The sequence below is a fragment of the Sapajus apella genome, unplaced genomic scaffold, assembly GCF_009761245.1.
Source record: "Sapajus apella isolate SASKATOON/1434 unplaced genomic scaffold, GSC_monkey_1.0 scaffold210, whole genome shotgun sequence".
Classification (NCBI taxonomy): Eukaryota; Metazoa; Chordata; class Mammalia; order Primates; family Cebidae; genus Sapajus; species Sapajus apella.
In genome coordinates this window covers 661,301-677,266 of record NW_022437150.1, presented here as the reverse complement: position 1 = coordinate 677,266, position 15,966 = coordinate 661,301, and the positions used below count along the sequence as shown (strand labels likewise).

General features: G+C 38.9%; 1 protein-coding gene and 1 non-coding gene across 2 annotated transcripts in view; both read left to right on the top strand.

The window, feature by feature from the left end:
• The window catches only part of LOC116544228 (telomeric repeat-binding factor 1-like), a 34,063-nt gene that overhangs the window by 16,245 nt on the left and 1,852 nt on the right, over positions 1-15,966 (top strand).
• Positions 4,004-4,077, top strand: TRNAT-UGU. Its single transcript has one exon. It is a non-coding gene; the product is annotated as a tRNA-Thr (tRNA).

The window sequence follows — 15,966 nt, the reverse complement described above, 5'->3', positions numbered from 1 at the left end:
TACAAGCCAATAGAACACTATTGCTTTACTCACTATAAATATGCTTTCCAAACCCGTTCTATTACACCTTTCCTTTTTCACTTCATGTATGTTGCAGAAGTTTCCATGTCAATAAAGAAAGAGCCTCTTCCCTCTTGTTTTATCTGCATAGCATTCAGTTTTATGAATAATCTTAATTTATTTCAACAGCCATTTTTAACAATATAAATAATATTGTAATAAATTAACTTGTCTATCCACAATTCATAAATGTGTGGGATTAGAAAACTTTCTAAATATGCAATTGCTAAATCAAATCATATGTGTGTGGTGATGATTTTGCTGGCTCTCGCCTTATTCTCCTTCCCTAAATCTTACTAATTTATTCTCCTATAGGTCCCAGGAAGAACCTATTTCCTCAACACCCTGACCAGCACAGAACATTGTAATAATGACAATTATCAGTCATTTAGCTCCAGCTAAGCCTCAGATACTGTTATAAATTCTTTACATATATTGAGTCATATAATATTATGACATTGCATATATTACATATTACATATGTAATATGTCAGGTTGCATATATTACATGTGTGATACGGCATATTACATATTACATATGTAATACATATATGAGTCATATAATAATCTTAATAATCCACAAGGAAATTCCTATAATCCACCTTTTACAGAAAATTGGAGTTGTGACCAATTGATCACATAATCACAGCGCCTAAATCACACAGATTGTAGATGGAGGAATAAGGATGTCAATGCCTGTGATTGAATGAAAACTGCTCCAAAAGATATCCACGTTCCAATTCCTGGAATCTCTGTATATTATCTTATTTTGCACAGACACCTAAAAGGGGGATCTTCAGAGAAGAAGTTAAAGATGAGGAAATTATCCTGGATTATCCAAGTGGAGCTCAAATACCATCACAAATGCCGTTATTGAGAAAGGCACAAGTGACAGAAGAGGAGAAGGCAATGTGACCATAGGGAAACAGATAGGAGTGATGCCACCACAAGCCAAAGAATGCAGGCAGCCACCAGAGGCTGGGAAGAGGCAAGGGCATATTTCTCCCCCAGAGCCTCTCGGGGAGCACAGTGCTGCCAACATGTTTATTTCAGACCAGTGATACTGATTTTGGACTTTTAGCCTCCAGAACTGTGAGAAAAGAAGTCACTTGTTTTAGCCCACCAAGTTTGTGGTACTGTAATTTGTTAAAGAAGCTACAGAAAACTAATTCAACATCTTTAAGTGCTATTCGGCAACACTACCATGAACAAATTGTTTTTCTTTTGCTGTTGTTTGCCAAGCTGATAGGTTAAAGACATTATTTCACTGTATTTCTATGGTTCATTTTAAAATGTCTCTTACTTACTTCTACATTGCTTGTATTATTATATTAGTTGCACCAACTGGCAACAACATATTTTGTTGTGTCTGCTGTCAACCTCATCTCAGGCAACAGATAGAAATGAAGAAAATTCACTCTTTGAAACATAAGTTACAATTATTTTCCCCCAGTTTTATTTGATGTTTTGTCACTTTGTTTATGGCTTTTTTAAGGGGATGAGGGTACATCCTGATGGAATTTTTTAAATGTTGTTTAATGTAGTAAACTATGTTAAACTCTCATTGTCTCTGAATTTTGTGCAAAGGAAGTTAATTTTTGGACCAAAGTTATATAAAATTTTTGTCAGGCAGGCAGACACCAGAGGCTGGGAAGAGGCAAGGACATATTTCTCCCCTAGAACCTCTGGAGGGAGCGCAGCACATTTCTAGTAATTACAATTGTGGTTTTTTTCACTCTTTACTTTTACAGTTTGCATCTGTTGGGAATTTATTTTAGTCTCACAACTGTAAGCTTTTATTTTCCTAAGTGGCTATCCAATTAGCCCAACGCATGTTTTGAATAATCCTCCTATTTCTACTGATTTAAATTGCCAACGATTAAAGTCTTAACCATTTTTCCCTCAACTTTTGGGTGTCACAGTTGGGGAAAAAAATACTATTTCATTGGCCTAACAATGGTTTGTCACTCTCTGATAATACCTGAGCATGCCATTTACCCAAGGAGTATATGACAGAAGGTTCAAGTGTGGGAATCCAGTGTGTCTGTTGTGTACTATTCGATTTATGAAGCAGCAGAGTCAGCCTCAAACATATTACCAATCCCTGTTAATGTTTTTATAAATACAAATATTGGCTATTTTTAATTTTCTAAAAGTAATACAAAGTTGTAACTAATTTAAGCCTTTATTATTCAATGAGGTGCACTGACTGGTGAGAACAGATTTTGTTGTGTCTGCTGTCAACCTTATCTCAGGCAACAGATAGAAATGAAGGTAACTTCCTTTATTTTTAAAATCTGTCCCAAAGCCGGGAGTGTGGCTCACGCCTATAATCCAAGCACTTTGGAGGCCAAGGCGGGCAGATCACCTGAGGTCGGGAGTTCAAGAGCAGCCTGACCAACATGATGAAGCCCCGTCTTAAAAATAATCATATATATATATATATATATATATATAATAAATAAAATAAAATCTGTCCCATAAATTTAATCCTTTATTAAAATTGAGTCTATGGAAGATTTGAAATAATCTATACACTATTATTAGAATAATTAAATTTAATAAGGTCTGTTTATACAGGGTAAATACAAAAATGAACTTTTAAACACCAGTTGAAAACAAGGGCCAGGCGCGGTGACTCACGCCTGTGATCCTAGCACTGTGGGAGACCAAGGATAGCGGACTCCTTGAGGTCAGGAGTTTGAGATAGGCCTGGCCAACATGGTGAAATTCCGTCTCTACCAAAAACACACAAAAAAATTAGCTAGGCGTGGTGGCGTGGGCCTGTAATCTCAGCCACTCGGGAGGCTGAGGCATGAGAATCATTTGAACCCAGGAGGTGGAGGTTGCAGCGAACCAAGATCGCGCCACTGCACTCCAGCCTGGCGACAGGCGACAGAAAGAGAATTCGTCTCAAAAAAAAAAAAAAAGTAGAAATAAAAAATTTAAGTATAATTTATAATCTCATGAAAATCAAATTTATTGGAATAAATTTAATAAAAGAACAAATGGAGTGTTATGCGTATGGATTAAAAGTTTCAATGTTGTCAAGATATCAGTTCTCCCTAAAATTTATCTAGTCATCCAAAGGAATCCCAATCTAAACCCAAGATAATTTTCCTTATTGCTTTTGTGGCAAAGAAATGAAGGTGATTTCTAATTTTCATCCTCAGCTCCGTAATTATAAATCTTGGTAGCAACTTCAGAATTAATTGCTCAAATAATCCATTTTAGAAACAAGATTGAGATTCCAGAGTACGTTCGGAAGTTTCCTTTAATTAGCCCTAAATGTAATCCCTAACCTTTCCAAACCCAGAGACACATTCAAACCGATTCCCCTGTCTTGACAAGTGCAGTCCAGAGAAGTAAGATATTACAAAAGAGAAGCTGCCTGGTTCTGAGAAAGTGCTGAGACCAAGTCTAAAGAAAAATAAGCCCAGAAGGCAATCTCTAGAGCAATGCTCATACTGGGACGAGGTTGACGCTCCGGTCCTCTGCCCTCCAAATCGCTGCCTCCTGAGTGCACATGACTGTCAGAACGTGCCCCAACTCGGTTATCTACAAGTCTCCTGTGGAGTTCCTTTGTTAGACACCCACCCCTCCAGGACGTGCGAACAACGAATTATTAAAATGATAAGGAGTAGTGCCTGAAAATGTTGCTTTTAGGAGACTTTATCACATTTGGAAAAAGCGAGTAGCCTTGACTTTTACTTGTGGTTATCCTTGGACTAATTGAAGGATTAATGGTATTAATATTTAAACTGCCCGAAACTTTCTCCGCTTGTGTTAGTTCCGCAGTGCATCTTACTAAGTAAGCCAAACGTATTTTTGGCGTTTGCGTCTTTTCTCACAGCAAACTGTTCTAGAATGCAGAGATGCTATGCCAAGAACATTTTATTTAAAAGCAGGAATAGGTCCAGTAACCAGCTTTCCTGCACCTGTGGGCTCTATGGCTTAGTTGGTTAAAGCGCCTGTCTTGTAAACAGGAGATCCTGGGTTCGAATCCCAGTAGAGCCTTGGGGCTTTTATTTTCACTAGAAAGCCAGTTCTTCATTAACCCCTACTGTTCCTAGGTTCACCACCATATTCCAATATACCGCAAGTTCTAATGCAATAAATTGTAGGTTATGTGAAGGCAAGATTCCCAGCCTCAAAGAATAAGATGAGAACCATCTGGTAAAGTTTTGAATTGAATTCTGGCAGCAGATCCATTTTTTCCAACAAATATTTATTAAGATTCTCTGCGTTATGCACAGACTCAAAGCCTATATAGATGTAGATTATGCCATCTCTAGAATGCAATAATGTTCAGCTCTACAGCTGATTTCAGAAGAGTACATATAAATTAATATACCACCATAAATTCATAAATCAACCATAAAATAGAGGGGAAATTAGTATATTTACGGGTCCTCCTTGCCTTTTGGATATAACAGGAGGAAAATAACTTTTAAAACCCGGTTAATCTTCTTACAAAATGAACTAGGAACACTTTATAGTGATGACCAGTTAGAAGCTGTATTTGCCACAGGCTGGTGCATCTCTGGGGCTGAAACAAAAGTGCTGAAGGAATACAGCATATTAAGAAAAAATTTCAAACACGCAAAGCTAATAAGGCCAACCTTAGTTGATTAGTTTCATGTGCATGTGTTTGCATCTCTTGTTATTTTGACCATTAAGCCAACACAGATTTATTGACTGCCTTCTATGTGCAAGGTACTGCTCCAAGTGCCAGGGGTAGTCTGGGTTAGTAGACCTAACAGTCTCTAACTGTAACAGCCTTGGAGATCTGCCACAGCATTCTGTATGAAGCCAACCTCATGCCAGGGAGCTCCAAACCAAAGACTGAAGATGGCAGAGATATCAGGGCCTGCCAATTTCTCCCATACCTGGGACCTCTCTAGTGAGGAACCTTTGTTCTAGAGCTTCCCATTGGCTGGCAATGGAAATGTGAAGTAAGGTGGTAGAGCATAAGGACCAGAAACCAAGAGGCTGCAATTATCATAACAACCAGCAAGGATGGAGGGGCAGACAGGGGGCCTGACCAGCACAGCACTGTAGATATCCCTATGGGAGCACATAGCCGGGCCATGAGACAGCTGCTTAAGGCATATAATCAGAAGAAAACAATGAACAATAAAGAGGCTGAGGGTGATCACTTCAAATAAGCAAAAGAAAGATAAGAAAGAAAGAAAGAAAGAGAGAAAGAGAGAGAGAGAGGAAAGAAAGAAAGAAGGAAAGCAAAGAAAAGAAAAGAAAGAAAGAAAGAAGGAAAGAAAAGAAAAGAAAGAAAGAAAGAAGAAAGAAAAAAGAAAGAAAGAAAGAAAAAGAAAGAAAGAAAGAAAGGAAGGAAGGAGAGAAAAAGAAAGAGAGACAGAGGGAAAGAGAAAGAAAGAGAGAAAGACAGAAAGAGAGACAGAGAGAGAGAGAAAAGAGAGAGACAGAAAGAAAGAAAGAGAAAGAAAGAAAGAAAGAGAAAAGAGAAAGAAAGAAAGAAAAAGAAAGAAAGCTACTTAGCTACAATGGACTTTTAACTTTTTAGTCTGACATCTGGCTATAGTCACAAGAGTTTTGTTATTGTCCTTTGGGATTTTTATCATTACTATGAATTAATTTTGTCAAATGTAAAAACTGTAAAAAAGTGATGAGGTAGCTTAGCCCCAAAGTGAAGGGTGCTAAAACACCACGGCATCTACCAGAAAGCATCCGTTAGGAGAAAAGTCGTGGCCAGTTGACATTCATCAGTTTTTATCACTAACTATGCTAAAACTGGCACAATGGACATGTGAACAGAGTGGCTGAGGTGGCAGAGAGAGAGACTACACAAGGGTGGAACAGAGTAAACTCCCCTATACTAAAGCAGAAATAACAGGTGCTGCCTGTAAATGTCCAAAGTGCCAGCAGCAGTTACCAATGCTAAGACTTTCCAGAGCTCTATTCCTGAAGGAGACCAGTCAGCCACTTGGCAGGTTGATGATAATAGACCCATTCTACCATAGGCAGGCCAATGTTTGTTCTCACAGGAATAGACACCTATTCCTGGTATGGGTTTAACATTCCTGTTTATATAGCCTCAGTCAAGACCACTTTCTAGGGATATTTGGGTTCACATGCATGGAATCTCAAAAAAGCTAGTGTGTGACCATACAAACTGTCTAGGAGACCCACTTCCAGCAAGTCCATAATGATGAGACTCACTGGTCCTATTCCAGACCACGTCATGTAGGAGCACCTGGTCTGACAGAGAGTTGAACTGGCTTGCTGACAGCACAGCTGCAGCACCAGCTCAGAGGTAATACGGCATTCTTCAGGATGCAATGTGTGTACCACTGAATTAGAGCTCCTAAATGGTGCTGTGTCTCCAATAGGAAGAAAATGTGAGTCCAGGAATCAAAACGTGGAAGCATGATGGCCCCATTAATCATCACTTCCAGTGAAGCACTAGGGAACTTGTGTTTCCCATTCCCACAATGCTGAGCTTGGCAAAGTTAGACTCGTAGTCTCAAAGGCAATGCACTCTTGTCAGGAGATATAGCAAGAAGCCCATTAGCACACTGGGGTATGTTGGGGGTTGGGGGGCTAGGGGAGGGACAGTGGTGGCAGGGAGGTTGGGGAGAGGTAACAGTGGGAGAAATGCCTGATGTAGGTGACGGGGGGATGGAGACAACAAACCACCATGGCATGTGTGTACCTGTACAACAATCCTGCAAGATCCGTACATGTACCCCAGAACTTAAAGTACAATTTAAAAAAGGCATTTTGGAATCCTTGTGTCCAGGGATCAGAAGAGAAGCTAGAGCTGTTTTTACATAGTGAGGTCAGGGTTGAACATATATGAAGCTCAGATGGTTCACTTAGTTGCCTCTTGATATACCCTTGTTCAACTGTAGTCATAGATGGACAACCAGACAAACAGAATAGAACAAAGAACCGAAAGAAAAAATACTTTTATTTATAAATAAATAGGCCAGAGGATTAATGCAGAAAAATGAATTATTCAATAACAAGTGTGAGAAAATTGAGTATTCATGCAGAAAAATGCAAATAAAACTGAATCACTGTCTGATATCATACCTCTCCAAAAATCTATCCTAAATGTAAAATATTAGTATATAAAAACACAGTTTTAAATTATTTGAAGGAAAGTGTAATATTTTAATCTTCCAGGGTTAGAAAATTTTTTCTTAATATCCAAATAGTACAATCCATGTAAAAATAAAAATAAGGCCAGGCGCGGTGGCTCACGCCTGTAATCCCAGCACTTTGGGAGGCCGAGGCGGGTGGATCACGAGGTCAAGAGATCGAGACCATCCTGGTCAACATGGTGAAACCCCGTCTCTACTAAAAATACAAAAAATCAGCTGGGCCTGCTGGCGCGTGCCTGTAATCCCAGCAACTCAGGAGGCTGAGGCAGGAGAATTGCCTGAACCCAGGAGGCGGAGATTGCGGTGAGCCGAGATCGCGCCATTGCACTCCAGCCTGGGTAACAAGAGTGAAACTTCATCTCAAAAAAATAAATAAATAAATAAAAATAAAAATAAAAATAAATTAATCATAAAATCTTTTGTGCCTCAGAAGACATCACAAGCAAAACAGAGAGATGGGCCTCAAACTGGGATGTCAGAGATGGATCCAGGTTTTATAGAATCTGAATCCTATATAATCTGGTGGACCCTCTTGAAAAATAGAATACAAAATTATGAATGTATGATTACTACAGATACTCCTGCAGCCTTCAAAGCAACCCAGGCAAGTGAAGAATCCTAAATATCAAGGATATATAAAGACCTTTTTATAAGTCAATAATAAAAAGACAAACAGTCTAAGAGGAAAGTGTACAACGATATGAAACCTGCAATTAACAAATAAGGAAATACAAATTGGAAGATTCTCACTAGTAATAGAAAATGCAAATTTAAAAAATCGTATATAAACTTATACCAATAAGACTGGAGTAAGTTTTAAAGTCCAGTGATATCAAAAGTTGAAGAGCTCCAGCCTGAGCGACAGAGCCAGACTCCGTCTCAAAAAAAAAAAAAAAAAAGTCGAAGAGAATGTTGTCCAGCAAGAACTCTCACACGCTTCTAGAAGAAGCATTAAGTTGATAGTAATTTAGCAATATCTAGTGCACAGATTTCCAACTAGCACATCGTGGCACATAGTTGGGCTATGAATGCGTGACAGGTGTGTTGCTGAGATACTGATCTCCTTAGAGTGGCCATGAAAGACCAAGGGAAGTGAATAGCTATAGTTCTGGCTGCTTTCAGCCACAAGCAGCTTTATACATCAATCCCAGTTTGTTATACAATTATCACTTACTTACATACCATGAGATGAGAAGGACTGAGAATAACTAAATGTGTCCATTAGAATTCTTAGTTGTAAACATCAGAATCCACTCTACGGATGAAACAGTAAAAGAATTTATTAAAGAATATCAGTTGATTTAGAGTCTCCTGAAAGGCCAGGAAACGCTAGAATTATGTAGTCAGGAAAAATGCCCAAATTTTACTCCCAGACTGATCATACAAGCAATCCCATGACAGTGGATCATTATCATCATTTTCAATATGAGCACGAAACACAGGGCACTACAGCATCGATCTTGGTCAATTTTGCTTCTAAAAGTTCTTAACATGCTCACACTGCTACACTCATTTACAGAATTCTGCACAGTGTCCCCATCCTCACAGTGCTCTCTTCTAAACTGACCTTTTTCATGAATATGTCTTATTAGCAAAATCTGTTACATGCCTGCTCACCATCTTCAGGGGAAGTTTAAAAATGAGTTTTTCTAGCACCTACTTTAAAGAGGCAGGAGTTATAGTGGGGAAAAGTCACAGCTATAGAAAGGGTGCCCCAAATATTTTGGGTAGCCACAAATGTGTCAAATATTTACAACATCCAAAATAGTAAAGAGAAATATATCCTATTAGCAATTTCACTACTGGATAAATGTCATTTAAAAAAGCTAAATGCACTAGAGAGGTTCTCACACATGCACAATCGTCCAGGCCTCAAGGAATAGACGTGGACATTGTCTCCAGCGATGTGCAGCTGGATGCACACTCAGAAGTGAGGTAGCCCTGCCAGGAGTCCTGGGGCTGCTGGTTGCTCTGGGTGCTCAGTGTCAAGAGAGGAGGATGGGGAGGAGGCTTTGTGCAGAACAGGAACCATGCCCCATAACTTCTTTTATTCTGCATTAGCCTTTGTGTCATAAAATAAAACACAGGTAACATAAAAGAAAAAAGATCTTAAAATGGTGAACTTTAATCAAAGGTAAACACCCTTTAACCATCAGTGAGAGAGAAAATTTTCTCAGCTGACCTAGAAGCCCATCAATTGCCCCAGCTCAATAATAAAATCTTCCCTTTTAAAATGAAAATCAACCACATTCTGACTTTTATGGTCATTACTTCTTTGTTCTATTTTATATTTTCATTATCAAAAATATAGTTTTACTTTTAAAAATATGTTTTTTGCTCTCATTTGTTCTATAGATTCTCCTTTTAAGTTGTGTGGTAGAGTTTCCTGTTATTTGCATTTTTGTGGATTGTACCCAAAGGTATGGTTTAACATGCATCTTTATTACCTGTTATTTTCTAGACATTTGTAGTTTGGTATAGAGATTTGCAGCTATTCAGTTTTTTTTTCCATGAGTTTTGATGATACTATATCATGTTTTTCACCAAGGGGTTTGCAGCTATTCAGTTTTTTTCCTGGGAGGCGGAGGTTGCAGTGAGCCAAGATTGTGCCACTGCACTCCAGCTTGGCGATAGAGCAAGATTCTGTCTCAAAAAGAAAGAAAGAAAGAAAGGTGTTGTGATTAACACCTTAACAATTTATCTGAGATGTTGCTTCAGAGGGAGATGATGAGTGAAGGGGAGGAAAGAGTACCAGGTTCTGTTATCCACTAAGCTACTGTGTGGCCTTGGGCAAGTTGCCTACACTTTCTTGGGCCTTAGATTTCTCATCTGTAAATTATGGGATTAGATGTATAATCTGTCTAAGACTCCTCCCACCTTCTACAATTAAGTGATTTTTGTGAAAGCCATCGTGTTTCTACATTTCATTCCTCAGCCTGACATTCAATAGTCTCCTTCACAAATTGGTCCCAGCATTTCAGATATTTTTTCTATGTTACCCTACATGAGCTGTGTACTCCAATTATATTGACCTCACTTTCCCCAGCCACCCTGTGTACACTGAAGCTTCCATTCCCCGTTCCTCCATTTCTGCCCCTTTACACCCAGAATGCCGTCTTTGTTGTTTCCCCAACCAGATTTTTTTTTTTATGTCTTCTTAGGTTTATTTTACTTTTTAGTTTTTAATCATTTTATTTTACTTTGGATTCAGAAGGTACATGTGCAGTTTTATTACATGAATATATTGCAAAATGGTGTTTGTCTTCTAGTGTACTCATTACCCAAATAGTGACCATTGTACCAAAGGAGTAATCTGTCAGCCCTCACTCCTGTCCCAACCCCTGCCCCCAGTTTGTAGTCCCCAGTATCTGTTGTTTCCATCTTTATGTCCATATGTCCCGATTGTTTAGCTCCCACTTACAAATGAGAACATGTGGTATTTGATTTTGTTTCTGATTTATTTCGCTCAGGATAATGGCCTCCAGCTTCATCCATGTTGTTGCACAGGGCATGATTTCGTTCTTTTTTGTGGCTATGTAGTATTTCACGTTTGTTGCCTGCTTGGATGTCTTCTTTTGAGAAATGTTGGTTCCTGTCCTTTGCCCACTTTTTAATGGGGTCTTTTTTTCTTACTGTTTTTGTGTTTTGTTTTTTTTTTTACTTGTTGAGTTGTTTTAGTTCCCTGCAGATTCCGGATATTAGTCCTTTGTCAGAGGCATAATGCAAATTTTTCTCCCATTCTGTAAATTGCCTGTTTACCTCATAATCTGTCCACCTTGGTCTCCCAAAGTGCTGGGATTACAGGTGTGAGCCACCGTGCTGGCCTTATACTAACCAGATTTTACATATGTCTTACCATAACCTCAGTTAGAATAAACAAGCTTTCTGAATGCTGAACCTACTGGAGGTTGTATAGCAGTATCACTAAATGTGTCACCAAAATGGTCTTGGGTGAAATGTTAGTGACCCTGTTGGACTCTTACCCTATGTGCTTTCAGTTAACTTGATGACAATTGGGTTTGCCTTCTGAAAATAATATATTGCTTCCTGAGAAAGAAAAGAGCAATCCCTTTATGGAGATATTGGAAAATGCTAGTACTCAAGGAGGCCTTGGTCTCCTTATGCAAGGAGGGCGCCTGTGATGCTGACCCAGGCATACACCGGGCTGCAATGAGAGTCAGAGGAAGATCCTTTCTAGACTGTGTTCTATAAATTGCTGATGCCACTGTACACTACACAACCAGGTAGGATAGACCCAAGAGGAAGTGCTCCTTGTTCAGGTATCTTTATTTTAGCGAGTGCAGAATAAGATGGGCTAAACCTCGAGAGCAATTCTGAGATACCAAAACAAAGTGGAGTGTGATGCAAATAAAAAGATAACTAGAAACTTGACTGGATTAGAAGATAGGTAGCAAGGCTGAAAGCAGGGAAGGCCATAAATGACAAGAGGACAGTATACTCTAGGATAGATGAACTAGAGAGATATTCTTCTTTAGCATGGCTTCCATGTGGATGTTAATTTATTTTAGGGACCGAGTGACTCTGAGGACATTAGCTATCATTTTTGTTGAGTCTAATCCTACTATCAGTCAATAATGGAGCTATAATTTTCATATAATTAGCCAAATACCTACAAGTGAACAGACCTCGAACTTCCTCTATGTTTCTGAGAGAGGGCTTAAACCTCCAAATGTGACACCCTTGAAGGGTAAATCAAGCTATGGACACTTAAGACACCGGCATGATGATATAGTATTTTGAACATTATAATTTGCCGAATGTCTGTTGAACCACCTGATGCAATGCAACTTGTGCCTCCTCTCTTTCTCTTTTTTTGCACTTTTTCCTCCTTATATTCACCTCTCTTTTTTCTTTTATCCATTGTCCCTTTTTTTCTGATCACCTACATTTTTTCTACCACATAAGCATCATTTCTTTATAAGTCCTCACCCTGTCCCCGCTAAAGGTATTTCCCAGATATTTGTTCTTGCAGGGAGGAAGCAGAGACAGTGGGTTCAATTAGAGGTGATGGGGTCACATTTTTTAAAAAGGGCAAGAAAACCCTAGTAGGGAGTCAAAGCATAAACACCCAATATCAGAATTTATGAGTAGCTATTACTAACAGCTTATGAAAATAAGGTCCAAAGGTAGACAGTTTGAGGTTGTTATTTTGCTCTACAGAATCATCAGGGATCTAGGTCCCTTTCACCTTGTGACTGTCCTCATATACAGCTTCTCTTGGCCGCTGAAGCACTGGCCATCAGTTGTGCATTCTAGTCAGCAGAAAGGGCAAAAATACAGACTCTTCTGGCTAAGTCAGCATTTTTCAAGGAGCCTTCTGAGAATGCACAAATTCTTACATCTAGTTAGCCAGAATTTAGTCGCATGACCACACTTTGCTACAAAGGTAACTGGGAAATGTAATATTCATTTCAGGTGCCAGTGTACAAGATAGAAATTGTAATGGTTATTTGATTAAAAAGGAGAGAATACTTACTTAGTAGGCAAACAGTCTCTGCCCTAGTCCCAAATAAAGGTATAACATTCAAGTTCTGAAGTGCAGAAACCAACCCTTAATAAATGTGTGATGACGATCTATAAATAAATGAATGAATGAGAGAAGGAGTACAAGGAACAGAATCAGAACTAAGAGATTCAATGGTGTTTTAATGAACAGTAGGAAGGTGGGGGTGGGGAGTGGGGATAAAGCAAGAGGGAAAAGAGGAAGTGAGGAACAAGAACAGATACATCTCTGAGTTAGAAGTCCCTAACACATCATGCTTTTTAAAATAATAGCATTAAAAAGCTTTATTTAAAAATGCAGTTTAACTCTATTTTGAAGTGATATCAAAAGATATTTTTATTTTATATATTTATTTTTTGAGAGAGTCTCACTGTTACCCACGCTGGAGTGCAGTGGGGCGATGTGGGCTCACTGCAACCTCTGCCTCCCAGTTTCAAATGATTCTAGTGCCTCAGCCCCTCAAGTAGCTGGGACTACAGATGTGTACCACAATGCCTGGATAATTTTTTGAATTTTTAATAGAGATGGGGTTTCACTATGTTGGCCAGGCTGGTCTCAAACTCCTAACCTCAAGTGATCCGCCCACTACTACTAGAAAAAAACTTATCCCTGCTTCCCTAATTTAAGAATTATTTTTATTTCTTCAAATCATCTATTTAGTGTGATTGATAGATATTTTTTTCAGTGTACTTAGAATTTTATGACTTGGTACATTTTTTTTAATCACTCATTTTAAAAATTACTCCATGTTTCTGCATAATCATACTTATTACCTTATGGTCTATATAATAGTTTTAGGTCACTTTAGGCTTCATATATACATACATACATGTGTGTGTGTCTGTTTGTATGTATGTACATACACACAGTCATGTGTTGCTTAACAACAGGGATACATTCTGAGAAATGCATCATTAAGCAATTTCATCATTGTTTGAACATCATAGAATGTACTCACACAAACCTAGATATAATCTACTACACACCTAGGCTATATAGTATGACCTGTTTTCCTAGGCTACAAACCTGCACAGCCTATTACTGTACTGAATACTGTAGACAGTTTAACAATGGTAATTATCTGTATATCTAAACATATCTAAAAATAGCAAAGGTACAGTAAAAATATGGTATGAAAGATTTTAAAATAGTATACCTGTATAGGGCAACTGTTATAATCTTATGAGGCTACTGTCTTATATGCAGCCCATTGTTGACCAAAACATTGTTAATCACAGCACATGACCTGTATAGACAGGGCCACTACTATCTCCATTTGGGATACATTTCACAAAAGGTGAAATAGCTGGGTAAAAAGATTGTCATATATGTTTAAGCATTGCTAATAACCACATTTTTGTCTAATGGACACTGTTAACCTTGCAACCAAAGAAATGGCACCTTTAAGATCTACATGTGCCTGGTGCAGTGGCCCACACCTGTAATCCCAACACTTTGGGAGGCCAAAGTGGGTGGATCACCTGAGGTCAGGAGTTTGAGACCAGCCTGGTCAAGATGGTGAAACCCCGCCTCTACTAAAAATACAAAAATTAGTCAGGCGTGGTGGCTGGCACCTGTAATCCAAGCTACTCGGGAAGCTGAGGCAGGAGAATCACTTGAACCTGGGAGGTGGACTTGCAGTGAGCTGAGATCATGCCATTGTGCTTCAGCCTGGGCAAAAAGATCCACATGTAAGGGTACCTGGTTAACTAACCTCTTAAAGCCAAGGGAGCTAGCGAATCAGGAAACCTGGATATAAGTCCTGGGTCTGCTGACCTCAGCAACACACTTTATTTATCCGAGGTCTGGTTGTTTCAACTCTAAAATGAGTGGTTTGCATATTTTTTAAAAAATGAAATACGCATATATTTAAAAATACATAGCAATATATGTACAGTGAAATGAAATATTACAAAGCAAAACCATGCATAAAACCACTACCAAAGTCAAGAAATAGAACTGTTACCAGTGCCCCAGAAGGCCCCAGTTGTACTCCCTGCTAAGCTCTATTCCTTTCCTCTTCCCTGTTGTGACTTTTAACATCAGATATTAGTTTTTCCTGTTATGAGCCTTATATAAATGAAATAATGAAGTATGTGTGTTTTCTCTTCTTTTACTCACTATTCTGTCTTTTACTGTCTTTTACTGTTATGTTTGTGAAGTTTATCAGCATAGTCTACAGCTGTAGTTTATTCATTTTCATTGTTACACAGTATTCGGTTGTCCGAATAAACTTTTTTAATCCATCCTACTGTTAATGGACATTAGGGTTGTTTCCAGTTTAAAGCAATTACCCAAAAATGCTTCTAAGACATGTCATTAGATGCACGCACATATGCACTTCTGGTGGCTGGGTCACAGAACATGCACACATTCAACTTTAGTACATACGCCAGAGTTTTCCACCAGTGTACGCTCTCATGAAAAATATATGAAAGTTCCCACTGTTTCATAATCCTTGCTGAAATTCAGCACTGTGAATCCATTTCCAGCAGGGATTTCAGCATTGAGTTTGTGATATCTCAGAAACACCCAAGGACCTATCATATTGGCAATATGTAAAAGGCGGAAAACATACAGTTCATCAGGCTGTGTGAAAACAGGCACTCTCACACTTCACTGTTACACCCTACAAAGGTATCTCTCTTATTGTTCATTGCAGCATTATTTGTTAAAGCAAAACATTGGAAGCAACCCAAATATCCACCCCTAAGAGACTGGTTAAAAAAATTATGATACATCTACACAATGAATTATTATGTAGGTGTGAAAAAAAAGAGGACTACTTCTGGAAATAGATTTAGGACATTTCTAGGCTCTTCTGTTAGGTGATAAAGAAAGGCATGAAAGAATGTATATAATCTGGCCGGGTGCGGTGGCTCACGCCTGTAATCCCAGCACTTTGGGAGGCCGAGGCGGGTGGATCACGAGGTCAAGAGATCGAGACCATCCTGGTCAACATGGTGAAACCCCGTCTCTACTAAAAATACAAAAAATTAGCTGGGCATGGTGGCGCGTGCCTGTAATCCCAGCTACTCAGGAGGCTGAGGCAGGAGAATTGCCTGAACCCAGGAGGCGGAGGTTGTGGTGAGCCGAGATCGCGCCATTGCACTCCAGCCTGGGTAACAAGAGCGAAACTCCGTCTCAAGAAAAAAAAAAAAAAAAGAATGTATATAATCTAACTTATGGGGTAAAAAAGGTAAATACTTTTGTAAGAAAAAAGGAAGGGAGGAGGGA